The sequence below is a fragment of the Dendrobates tinctorius genome, unplaced genomic scaffold (genome assembly GCF_039654945.1).
Source record: "Dendrobates tinctorius isolate UK_male_01 unplaced genomic scaffold, ASM3965494v1 ptg000158l, whole genome shotgun sequence".
Lineage (NCBI taxonomy): Eukaryota > Metazoa > Chordata > Amphibia > Anura > Dendrobatidae > Dendrobates > Dendrobates tinctorius.
In genome coordinates, this window is record NW_027361825.1 from 36,328,608 (window position 1) to 36,341,515 (window position 12,908).

A 12,908-nucleotide genomic window follows, 5' to 3' on the forward strand; every position below is an offset into this window, starting at 1 on the left:
GGAGGACATGCCGGAATTCCTAAGACAGAGAAGATTTTCTTACATGTTCTCTTAGTTTTGATTGAGACGAAATAAGATCAAAAGAGGATTAAGATTATTTTTTTTTTTTTGCTCCTGTCTAGACAATTTCATGATCACATGTCACTTTAAAAAGCGATTGCGAAAAGATGCATTATGAGGAATTGCGCAGTTTACAGTAAACTTCATAGAGATGCGACTTGTTCGCTTCGTGGGAAAATATATATATATTTTTTTTTTTTACTTGCAAACTTAAAAAAAAAAAAAAGTCTCCAGTACACAACTTTAGGATTTGTTTTTTTTTTCTGTTTGCTTTAGGACTTCAGTCATTTCCACTGCAAGAAAATGGTTTGTCAAACAGTCAATTATTTGACACCGATCTACTTCCTTCCCCCACAAACCCCTCACAATGAAGCTTTGTCTTGACGTTCTCGACTCTGCGCTTTCCAAGAAGGGCCTCAAATAACATGGATAGGTTTGAAAAGACTCGCAAGTTTTTGTTTTTTATGATTAGCACTAGTTCCCCTCCCCTTGTCCTATTCTAGTGAATATCACGGTGACAGGGTTTCATATGCTACATTAATAGCTCTTTGTCCCTTAATCCCTGTGTCTCTCTTTCAAGACAGTATTTCAAAGCTCTTGTTTTTATTGCTGCGCTCCTCCCTCTGGCAGCTGCGCATGAACTGATTTATATAGTGCACCGCTCTGTTCATTATAATACAGCGTTACAGACGGTCGAGAAAGGCTGCTCACTGGGTGGTGGGCACCTAGAATTGAGATTATATTCCTATCCTCATGGGGAAAACTAAAAAAAGAAAAAGAACTTCAAGAGAGCAGAGACTGCCGTCAAACGTAGCGGCTGTCAAAATGTAGGATTTTGTAGTTCTCAAAGTTTCTGATCAATAAAGCAGGCTGCAATGGAAGGTGGCAAAAATTAAAACTGGTATTTGACTTAAGGCAAAATTAGCACAAAAATTGGGCACTCAAAAATCATCCTGATGAAAAATTGCAGGGGAGTCATCCCAGCTCAAATAAACATCTACTGGTTGTTTGCCAAATTTCCTCATGGTCCCAGTTTGGGGACCACATGCCTAATTTTGGTTATTTTTTCATTGCCAAATCACATTAGACAGTGATGGCACATCAAAGTTGAAGTTGCAGTTAAACAAAGAGCCTGTGAAAGCCAAAACGGTGCAACATTTTTATTGAAACCCAATTGCAAAAATTAGTTTTTAGTCCTAAATACATGTAGTTAACAAAAATAAATGAAATAATTTACTGTATGGGCATCACTAGGTTCTTAATGTATCTTTGAGCCATGTCCGTATCGCATTACTTACTACACATGACCGCCCTTTGGTGTCCTCGTTCTCCCTAGGCTCCCGCAGGATGTAGTTTTTGGGTGTGTATCAGTCGCTGCTTCAACCTTCTGCTGTTCAGCAACTCTCTTAGTGCCAGGACATTTTTTTTTCTGAACCGGGCAGCCGACATATCCAGGGTGCACAAAGCTGATGCGGTAACCTCCTGCTAGAGCCAGGGATCATCCCCTGACATGAGTCTCGATGGAGCTCAGGATATGAGCTTGGGAGCTGCAGCCATTGGGAGCTTTGCAAATCTCAATCTCCAATTCTGGGGTCTGGAAAAGTTGGGTGAAATCTAAGTGTGCAGTGTTTAGCAACTGAACAGATTCTTGTTTTTTTCCTCATTACAAGCATTTAACCTGTTGGTCATGACTTGGGACAGGTGAAAGTACATCCACTATTTTTCTCCAGGACGTTGCTGTATGGCAAACAGACAGATCCCCGTCATAACATACTACAGCTCTCCGCTCCTCCATAACGTGCAATCGGCTTCGCTCGCTGCCCCGGCCAAAAACACATTTCTCAGTAGATAGACTACAATCTGCAAGCTTTCCACCTGCATGGAAATGAGTGTGTGGAATGTCTCTGTAACACACAGAATATCTAAGGTATTTCAGTGTTTTTATTAAATCTTTGCCTTTAGGGGCTCGCTGCAAAAACTCCGTCCCCCCGAGAGCTCTGTGCATCTTAGTCGACACTAGTATGAGTGAAGGTGATCATGTTAACAATGTGAATATATATATATATATATATATATATATATATATAATATACACTGTGTGTGTGTGTGTATATATATATGTGTGTGTATGTATGTGTGTGTATATATATATATATATATATATATATATATATATATATATATATATATATATATATATATATATATATGAGAGAGAGATGCACATGGAATGGTGATCATAGGTGGTATTTATTTTTGCACCCCTGCGTGAGTATAAGTTGTGCAAGAGTAAATTTTTTGAGATGAGTGACCCTTTTAGATAGTGATTGTAGATAGTAGCAGCGTAACTTAAAGCTTGTGGGCCCCAATGCAAAAGCTCCAACTGCGCCCCCAATTAGTTCAAGTCTTAATAGTATTGGTCTTTCCAAATGAGCCAAAAAGACCTTTTGGGCCCTCAGAGTTTCAAAGTCACAAGTGTGAGTGCAACCACTGCAAGTGCTGTAATTTTGCCCCTAATTGTTATGACTGATCATCACTTTTATCGTTGGTTAGACTCTAGAGGGCTGAATTTGAAGGTACTAATGTAGCGATATGTCACCTTCCATGCACAGTAGTGCCCTTGCCACTGGCTGAGCAAGGATCTACATCACAGCCAGGCTTGGTATGGCCCACAGCAGAACAGGAGAGTCCTCCGGTGGGCCCCAATGCAATAGTGGTCCACCACCCTCTTGTATGAGCACAATATGCTTGAATCATTATGTATAAACGAGGTGGCATCTTATTCATTTAACAATCCATCTAGTTCATTGTTATATAAATTTGTGATGAAGCATAATCTCACACATCCATATAGCTGAAAAGTAGGGTACTGGAGTTGGTTACTGGTGGGCCCTTGGCACCTCAGTTTGGCACTGATCCCAGCCCATTCAAATGAATGGAACTGGTGGCCCGGGGCGGCCCTGTGCAGGGAAAGCTTAAAACCAGACTTGGTGCTGTGACTCCTTCGTTCTCAGGGTTGGTGGTGGGTATGTACAATGGTCATGAAGTAATACCGTAATAATACACCATTGCTTTACAATATTGGAATTCCCCTTTAAAGGGATTGTTGCTGTTTAACTTGGTAATAGTCACCTTTTGTGAGCTGAACTGCGGGATACAGCCTGTAGACTAGAACTGTGCCATTTTTGGAAGAAGAAAAAACAAAACGGGACTAAATCCATGACTGTTTCAGAGTTGCTTGTCATCCAACTTTTCTAGCATCCTAAATGGCAAAACTGCAACAATGCGCCACCTGTGCATAACTAGGCACAATTGCTATTTTGAACTTGAGAAGTTGGGCAATTCTAGCATGTCTATTAGGGGGTTATATGAATTATCTACCCCTGCCAGATTTAGCAAGGTGACCTTGGGACAGGAGGCGGCTGGTGCTCAGGTGCTAGGAGGAGTCAGGAGCGCTATGTGCATGGATATTGTTGTAACCTTCCCCTCACCTCCGCTTTCCTCCTACAGGCGACTGTTTACACACCATGCGCCTGGGACTGAAAATCTGACATTTTGCCTGTGCCGCCCAGCCCTGCTGCAAGTTCAGCTGGTTTTTCCTCTTCTTTTCCTCCCTGTGTTTAATATGTAAGCAGAAGCTTGCAATCCCAGAGATGGTGGCAGCTTTAACCCTTCTTGTACCCGTAGTCTGGCTTTGCACCGAAGCTTTGGGTTTTAGGGTATTAACCCCTTCAGCGACACCTATTTCTTGCCACGTATTTGGCTGCATTATGAAATAACGGAGACCTGCAATTAGATGTCTGTTTAATGCTTCCTTAGCAATTAATCCTGGGGTACTCAGGGGTTAACAAGCCCAAAGACATGAAATTAATCCTGGGATTTCTAGCAGGTTTAATCCTCAGTCTCTTGTTTTCTAAAGGGTCCAGTTTGTCAACCAAATTTACTACTTTTTTTATCTCTACTTCCCAAGGTTGCATTCACATGTTTCTGCTACCCTGAGGTTTTCCAAATTGTGGCAAAATCTTTATGCTTCTATCGGGGTACGGTGTTGGTCTTGGAATGTTGGCTGGATAATGATATGGACAGCGTTAAATGCTTATTAGAAAGCGGTTTTTTTTTCGGGACCTGCCCACCATCTGATGTGAATGTCACAGGTATGTGTTACATGCTCACTAACCCGTTTTTTTTTTTTGGTTTTTTTTTAATGACCAGTAACTGTTATCTAAAATTGTTTTTTCTCCAGCCATTAAAAGAATTATCTGAAAAAAAAAATAAAACAACCCATGCCTGCTTTCTAAATAAAATAGCACCACTCCTGTGTAGAGGTTGTATGTGTTATGCAGCTTGGCTTCATTGAAGCGTATGGGGGCTGTACTGCAATCCCATACATGCAACCTATAGACTGGTGTGGCGCTGTTTTTGAAAGAAAGCAGCCATGTTTTTCGAATCTTAGACAATTCCTTTACAATTCACTGCATAGGTGGTAAATGTTAGCAAGGCAGGGGGTCTGACCACTGGGACCCATTATGAGCTCCCCCCATTTATCCTCCCTTGCACGACCGATTTATTGAGTGGTGAATGAGTGAGCATTTTTGCGCTTCATAAACCCCTATGGAAGGCTGTAAGATTAAACAGAACAATCAACTATTTGCCACACAACCAGTGTAATTTATATGCGGTCATCGGACTCCGTATTCTTAGGAACCAGTCTGGAATAAATCATTATATCTTGGCAATAAGCATGGAAAGGCCAGGGACGAGGCAAGGTAACACAAGCCAGGTATTTTTCAGACTTTAAGAAGCAAAGAAAAAGAGTATATATGACTATCCATTTATGTATGTATGTGTGTGTGTATATGTGTATATATATATATATATATATATATATATATGTACAGACCAACAGTTTGGACACACCTTCTCATTCAAAGAGTTTTCTTTATTTTCATGACTATGAAAATTGTAGATTCACTCTGAAGGCATCAAAACAATGAATTAACACATGTGGAATTATATAATTAACAAAAAAGTGTGAAACAACTGGAAATATGTCTTATATTCTAGGTTCTTCAAAGTAGCCACCTTTTGCTTTGATTACTGCTTTCCACACTCTTGGCATTCTGTTGATGAGCTTCAAGAGGTAGTCACCGGAAATGGTTTTCACTTCACAGGTGTGCCCTGTCAGGTTTAATAAGTGTGGTTTCTTGCTTTATAAATGGGGTTGGGACCATCAGTTGTGTTGTGCAGAAGTCTGGGGGATACACAGCTGATAGTCCTACTGAATAGACTGTTAGAATTTGTATTATGGCAAGAAAAAAGCAGCTAAGTAAAGAAAAACGAGTGGCCATCATTACTTTAAGAAATGAAGGTCAGTCAGTCCGAAAAATTGGGAGAACTTTGAAAGTGTCCCCAAGTGCAGTGGCAAAAACCATCAAGCGCTACAAAGAAACTGGCTCACATGAGGACCGCCCCAGGAAAGGAAGACCAAGAGTCACCTCTGCTGCGGAGGATAAGTTCATCCGAGTCACCAGCCTCAGAAATCGCAGGTTAACAGCAGCTCAGAATAGAGACCAGGTCAATGCCACACAGAGTTCTAGCAGCAGACACATCTCTACAACAACTGTTAAGAGGAGACTTTGTGCAGCAGGCCTTCATGGTAAAATAGCTGCTAGGAAACCACTGCTAAGGACAGGCAACAAGCAGGAGAGACTTGTTTGGGCTAAAGAACACAAGGAATGGACATTAGACCAGTGGAAATCTGTGCTTTGGTCTGATGAGTCCAAACTTGAGATCTTTGGTTCCAACCACCGTGTCTTTGTGCGACGCAGAAAAGGTGAACGGATGGACTCTACATGCCTGGTTCCCACCGTGAAGCATGGAGGAGGAGATGTGATGGTGTGGGGGTGCTTTGCTGGTGACACTGTTGGGGAGTTATTCAAAATTGAAGGCATTCTGAACCAGCATGGCTACCACAGCATCTTGCAGCGGCATGCTATTCCATCTGGTTTGCGTTTAGTTGGACCATCATTTATTTTTCAACAGGACAATGACCCCAAACACACCTCCAGGCTGTGTAAGGGCTATTTGACCAAGAAGGAGAGTGATGGGGTGCTACGCCAGATGACCTGGCCTCCACAGTCACCAGACCTGAACCTAATCAAGATGGTTTGGGGTGAGCTGGACCGCAGAGTGAAGGCAAAAGGGTCAACAAGTGCTAAGCATCTCTGGGAACTCCTTCAAGACTGTTGGAAGACCATTTCCGGTGACTACCTCTTGAAGCTCATCAAGAGAATGCCAAGAGTGTGCAAAGCAGTAATCAAAGCAAAAGGTGGCTACTTTGAAGAAACTAGACTATAAGACATAATTTTCAGTTGTTTCACACTTTTTTGTTAATTATATAATTCAACATGTGTTAATTCATAGTTTTGATGCCTTCAGAATGAATCAATTTTCATAGTAATGAAAATAAAGAAAACTCTTTGAATGAGGTGTGTCCAAATTTTTGGTCTGTACTTTATATAGTGTGTGTTTATATGAATACAGTTGTATAATTAGATTTATTAAATATACTGTGTGTATATAATATATTTAAATTTAAACAGCCTCTTCAAAGACATTTTTTTTTTTTACTTAAATGCATGTGTTTGTGGCTTAAAATTATTTTTACAATTGGTTTTTGTTCAGTTTTTTTCAGTTTGTCTTCCATAGCCTCTATGTTGCATTGTCTATTATTATTTGTTCAATGAGTCAACTGAGAATAAGTCGGTGAGCTCATTCTTACAGTCTGGGAGAGTTTGTAACCCTTTGTCTTTTTCCAAGCTCTTCTCAGCTGATTTCTGACCACAGACCACTTTTTAGTTGAATGAGTAGGGTAAAGGGCATGTCACACTAAGAGATATCGCTCTCCCTCATAGTAGCGGTCATATACCCCCAGGTAGCGGTCATATACCCCCCAGCCCCCAGGCTCACCCACCCACTTCCTGGACCATTTCTCTGCCTGGCTGCCACACTTCATGTCCTCAGAACTACCAACCCTTATCCTGGGAGACTTCAACATCCCCATTAACAGCCCCACTTCCACATCTGCATCCCAGCTTCTATCACTAACCACTTCTCTAGGCCTCTCTCAGCTCTCAACCTCTGAAACACACAAAGACGGTAACACCCTGGACCTGGTTTTCGACCGGCTCTGCTCAATCTCCTACCTAGATAACTCACCGCTTCCCCTCTCTGACCACAACATTCTCTCCTTTACACTCACAAATCCTCGCTCACCCCAGCACCCTCCTACCTACCATTCAGTCAGAAATCTACAAGCCATTAACCCTCATACACTTTCAGACTCCCTACACTCATCATTGTCCCCAATCTCTTCTTTGTCCTGTCCTGATCTGGCTGTACATCACTTCAATGACACTCTTAGAAGCACCCTTGACCAAGTAGCTCCCCTCACCCTCAGAACCTCCAAACACAGAGTGAAACAGCCCTGGCTCACATCGCAAACCCGATTTCTCCAGCGATGCTCTAGGTGTGCTGAACGCTTATGGAGGAAAACACGCACACCAGAAGACTTCATACACTTCAAATTTATGTTAAGGACATATAACTCTGCCCTTCACCTCGCCAAACAGACCTACTTCACCACCCTGATCTCCTCACTATCCAACAACCCCAAGAAACTTTTTGACACCTTTCACTCCCTCCTCAGGCCAAAAGCACAAGCCCCTATCACAGACATTTGCGCTGATGACCTTGCCTCCCACTTTATAGAGAAAATAGACAATATCCGTCAGGAAATCCGCTCCCAATCACCAAATTCAGTGACTCCCATCCCTCCCTGCATTTCCCCTGGCTCACTCTCCACATTCGATCCCATCACAGAAGAATTAGTCTCCAGGCTCCTCTCCTCTTCTCGTCCGACTACATGCACAACCGACCCCATTCCCTCACATCTCCTCCAGTCTCTCTCTCCAGTCGTCACAACTCACCTAACTACAATCTTTAATCTCTCCCTCTCCTCTGGCATCTTCCCCTCCTCCTTCAAACACACTATCATTACTCCATTACTAAAGAAACCCACCCTCGACCCATCCTGCTCAAACAACTATAGACCAGTCTCCAATCTCCCCTTCATCTCTAAACTCTTGGAGCGCCTGATATACTCCCGCCTTACCCGTTACCTCTCCACTCACTCCCTCCTAGACCCTTCACAGTCCGGTTTCCGCCCCCTACATTCGACAGAAACTGCACTCATCAAAGTGACCAATGACCTTCTGACAGCAAAACGTAATGGTGACCACTCTCTGCTCATTCTTCTCGACCTTTCTGCAGCTTTCGACACTGTTGACCATCCTCTCCTACTCTCTAGGCTCCAGTCACTAGGCATTAAGGACACTGCTCTTTCCTGGTTCTCCTCCTATCTTTCCGACCGCTCCTTCAGTGTTCTGTTTTCTGGCTCCACTTCATCTCCTCTTCCTCTCGCTGTTGGGGTACCTCAGGGCTCAGTCCTTGGCCCCCTTCTCTTCTCTCTCTACACGGCCCCAATTGGACAGACCATCAGCAGATTTGGCTTTCAGTACCATCTTTATGCTGATGACACACAACTGTACACATCATCCCCTGACCTTACCTCCGCTGTACTACAGAACGCCACTGACTGTCTGTCTGCAGTCTCCAACATCATGTCTGCTCTCTATCTGAAACTCAACCTCTCCAAAACTGAACTTCTTCTGCTCCCACCATCTACCAACCTCCCTAAATCTGACATTTCCCTCTCTGTGGGTGGCACCATAATAACACCCCGACAGCAGGCGCGCTGTCTGGGTGTTATGTTTGACTCCGATCTCTCCTTCACCTCCCATATACAATCTCTTGCCCGCTCGTGCCGCTTACACCTAAAGAACATCTCTAGAATCCGCCCTTTTCTCACCATGGAAACAACAAAAACTCTCACTGTCGCCCTGATCCACTCCCGCCTGGACTACTGTAATGCTCTATTAATTGGCCTCCCTCTCCCTCGACTCTCCCCTCTCCAGTCTATCCTTAATGCAGCAGCCAGGGTTGTCCATCTGGCTAATCGTTACTCAGACGCGTCCGCTCTTCGCCAGTCGTTGCACTGGCTGCCAATTCATTACAGGGTACAATTCAAAGTACTTGTTCTCACTCACAAAGCTCTCCACAGTGCGGCACCCCCTTACATCTCCTCCCTCATTTCTGTCTATCGGCCTAACCGACCGCTGCGCTCTGCAAATGACTTTCGACTAACCTCTGCCCTAATCCGTACCTCCCACTCCCGACTCCAAGACTTCTCCCGTGCTGCGCCAATTCTCTGGAATGCTCTACCCCAAGATATTAGGACCATCCACAATTTGCATAGTTTTAGGCGCTCGCTCAAAACACATTTCTTCAGAGCGGCCTATCACATTCAGTAATCAAAGTCATGTTATGTTTGTGTGTGTGTAGCCCATTCACTATCTCCATCTAACCCCCACCCCCTGAAGATGACTGGACCATCATTGTAAATACATCATTGTAAATACAAACCTGTGCTTTGTATCTCCCCCACCTCATTGTAGATTGTAAGCTCCCACGAGCAGGGTCGTCTTATTTCGCTTTAATTATTGTATTGTTAACGTTGTTGCTTATGACTGTTGTGTTTGAAACTGTTTAACTGTAAAGCGCTGCGGAATATGTTGGCGCTATATAAATAAAGATTATTATTATATCGCTAGCAATATCGCTATAACTAGTGATGTTATAGCGATATTGCTAGCGATATCGCTATGTGTGATACTTACCTACGACCCGCTCCCCCGCTGGTTATCGCTGATCGCGCGAGAACGTTCAGGACTGTTTCTCGTCGTCAGCTTCCTGCGGCGCTTCCTGCTGTGAGGACGAGCGATGCGTGGAGCCGGGCGGGAGGATGCAGGATCGCCTGGTGTGACAGGTAAGTAGCGACCCCCGTCCCCAGCGATGTTGCTGGTGAGATCTGCCTGTGTGGCAGCTCACTAGCGACCACTTAGCGATGTACCAGCGATCCTGACCGCGTCATATCGCTGGTCGGGATCGCTGGTACATCGCTAAGTGTGACAGTACCTTTAGACAGCCTGCAAAAATCAACATTTTTAATGAGACCCAATTGCAGCAATGATTATTAGTCCCAAATACATAGTTTTAAGTACAAAAAATAATGAAATCCACAAATGGACAATCCCTTTAATTTTGTCCACCATCTGCAGACAGTATTTGGTCTGCAGCATTAGCAGATGTCTATGTAGCAGTCACTCTGTGCATATTGCGTTAGTATTCGCTTTTCTCTGAAGCGTTGGTCTCTGCTTCTTGTGTTACAGGGTTGTATTGTCTCCCTTTATAGAGTATCGTATGGCTTAACCCATCGCATTCTCGGTAAAAGTAGCAGGGTCTGAATTCTGCACATTGGTTGTAATGTCATTGCCAGATGACTGCGTATTACCGGGAGGTGTGAGAACAGGCAGGAAACATTGAAAGTCGGCAACCTTTTATTTGCTTCTGATATTAGTAGACTGATTATACAGGTGGGGTTAAACGCCGGAGAGTTTCACCCAACCCCGTTTTCCATCCTGCGGCCAGTCATCTCATTGGATGTAATAATAAAGGATGCAGGAGTTGGGTCTTGGTGCCAGCAGGATATTTGAAGAGGACCTTTTACGTTTCGGTTTACTTAAATACTTTCCGAACACGAACTTAGCAAAGTTTCCAATGTATATCATCGGCGAAAAAAAAGTTACATAACTTTTACGACTTATGGCAGCTAATAAAGTGTAATAGTTTTTTTTGCTGAGCTTTCACTTATGTATTTAGAATAAATGGCTCCATAGAAAATACTGCTGGATCCTTGTTTGCCCTGAAGCCAGGCGCCAGGCATCTACAGTTATACTTTTGCCTTTGGCTGAGTGTGGTGACCTCTGTGTGCCTGTTCGTTGTTATAGCTTGTTTATATGGTTCTGACCTGGTTCTGTTCCCCGTTGTGAGTTTGCCTGTTGATTCTGTACTTCGCTATCCTCTCTGTGTATGACTCGTTGCCTGTGATCTGACTACTCTCTGCTCTCCCCTCTTGTACCTTGCAGCTATCTCTGTGTATGACTCATTGGCTTCGTCCTGACTATTCTCCATGTCTATGCCCCTTGGTAACTGTCTCGCAGTTACCCTGGTTGGAGTTCTCTTGCAGCTCCTAGCTCTCTGGAGTTTAGGCCACGCCCCCAGCTGTCACGTGCTTCAGGTCCTGCTGTTCTGAAGTACGCATCTACTCGGTTGCTGCCCGCTTCACAGGTATCTTTGAGCACAGTTCGCTTTACTCAGGACACGCGCACTGGCTCATTGAGCAAGTGTAGTGCGGTGTTCCTGACAAACTTTTAACACAGTTGTAAACTCAAAATGCAAAGCGCCAAAACTAAAATACCAGCAATTCCCCTCCCTTGATCTCTTCTCAGTTTTGATCCCATTCTGTTTAAATTGCACATAAAAAATGACAAATGTATAAAATATTGGTCTATATGTATCCCAGTAGCTATTTTCTCCTCTTTTCCTACGCCTGTGTGTTGGGCTGTAAGACACCTGTCTGCAGCAAGAGCCTCCCCCTCTCTGCTATAGAAGAAAAACACCAGCGCACTTGCTAAATTCCCTCTTTTAGCAGTTGAAGATTGAAAGTCTACAAGTTTATGGGAAAGGGCGACTTATATCATCTGTAATACAGTTCATCACAACCACTATGATTGGGTATTTGATTGTCTCAATCCCACTGTGTTAAGACACCCAAATATCCAGTATATAAATTATTTTGGCTGGAATACTCCACGTTTCAAACTTGCGGAAAACTTGTAGACTTATAAACACAGAAAAGTTTATTTCCTCTTTTTTACTTTTGGAATTCAGACCCACTTTTGCTTTTCCTTTTAATAGTTGGCATTGAGAAGTTATCTTTTTGAGGGGTTTTCTACTAGAGAAAAAAAGAATGCAAGTGTGCAAAATATGCAGTGGAAATTTAGTCTGAATAAGGGGGTGATCTTCTGAAGTGGTTTCACTTTTATTAAAAAAAAAAAAAAAAAAAAAAAAGTTTTGCTGCCCTTGTGGCACTTTTTTTCCATGGTTTTTGCAAAAGTGACAAAACAGAATGGAATAACTCTCCTCCTCCTGTACAATGACTGATAACACCTCTATATACAGCAGATAATTCAGGATCCACCATTCATAATAGGTGATGTCACAGCTCACCTCCTCCTCCTCCTTCTGCACAATGACTGGTAACACCTCTATATATACAGTAGATAACGTGGACCCATTGAAGCGTCTCATCGACGCAAAGTGGCCGTCGTCCTCTCCTGCAACTGCTCCCCTGGGTCCATGTACTACTTGCATTGAATAAAGAAATGATTGTGTTACTGCATCACGGAGTGCTACCTATTTTTTCCTCTTTGGCCTGGACTTTGTACGACGCAGATTGTTTCAGGTGTTGCACCTGGGATTTTGCAAGCCGTACAATGCTGGTCTGCCGAGTAAGCTTGAAAAGGTATGTTTTAAGTTGGTGCTGATTTTTCTCATTTTCCACAAATACAGTAGATAACAGTATCCACCAATCACAATAGGTGACGTCACAGCTCACCTCCTCCTGTACAATGACTGATCACACCTCTATATATGCAGTAGATAACACAGAATCAACCGTTCTCAATAAGTGGCATCACAGCTCACCTCCCTTCACAATGGCTTTGCACCCACTCATTAGATGCTTCAATACAAAAGATAGGATCTCTGTCTGAGTCTGTTCATTGCGGATAATTTACACGTGTTGTTTCATCGCAATAAAAAAATGG

The 12,908-nt window shown here is 43.2% G+C and overlaps 1 protein-coding gene across 5 annotated transcripts in view; it reads left to right on the forward strand.

Annotated features, from left to right (window-relative positions):
• SIPA1L3 (signal induced proliferation associated 1 like 3) overlaps positions 1 to 12,908 on the forward strand; it is a 133,706-nt gene that overhangs the window by 36,304 nt on the left and 84,494 nt on the right. Inside the window, exon 3 of one of the 5 annotated variants that reach the window (XM_073549321.1) lies at positions 4,031 to 4,214. The exons of the other annotated variants lie outside the window; for them this stretch is intronic. The gene's annotated coding sequence lies outside the window, so the exon portion shown is untranslated. The remainder of the gene's footprint in view (positions 1 to 4,030; positions 4,215 to 12,908) is intronic. 5 annotated transcript variants of the gene reach the window in all.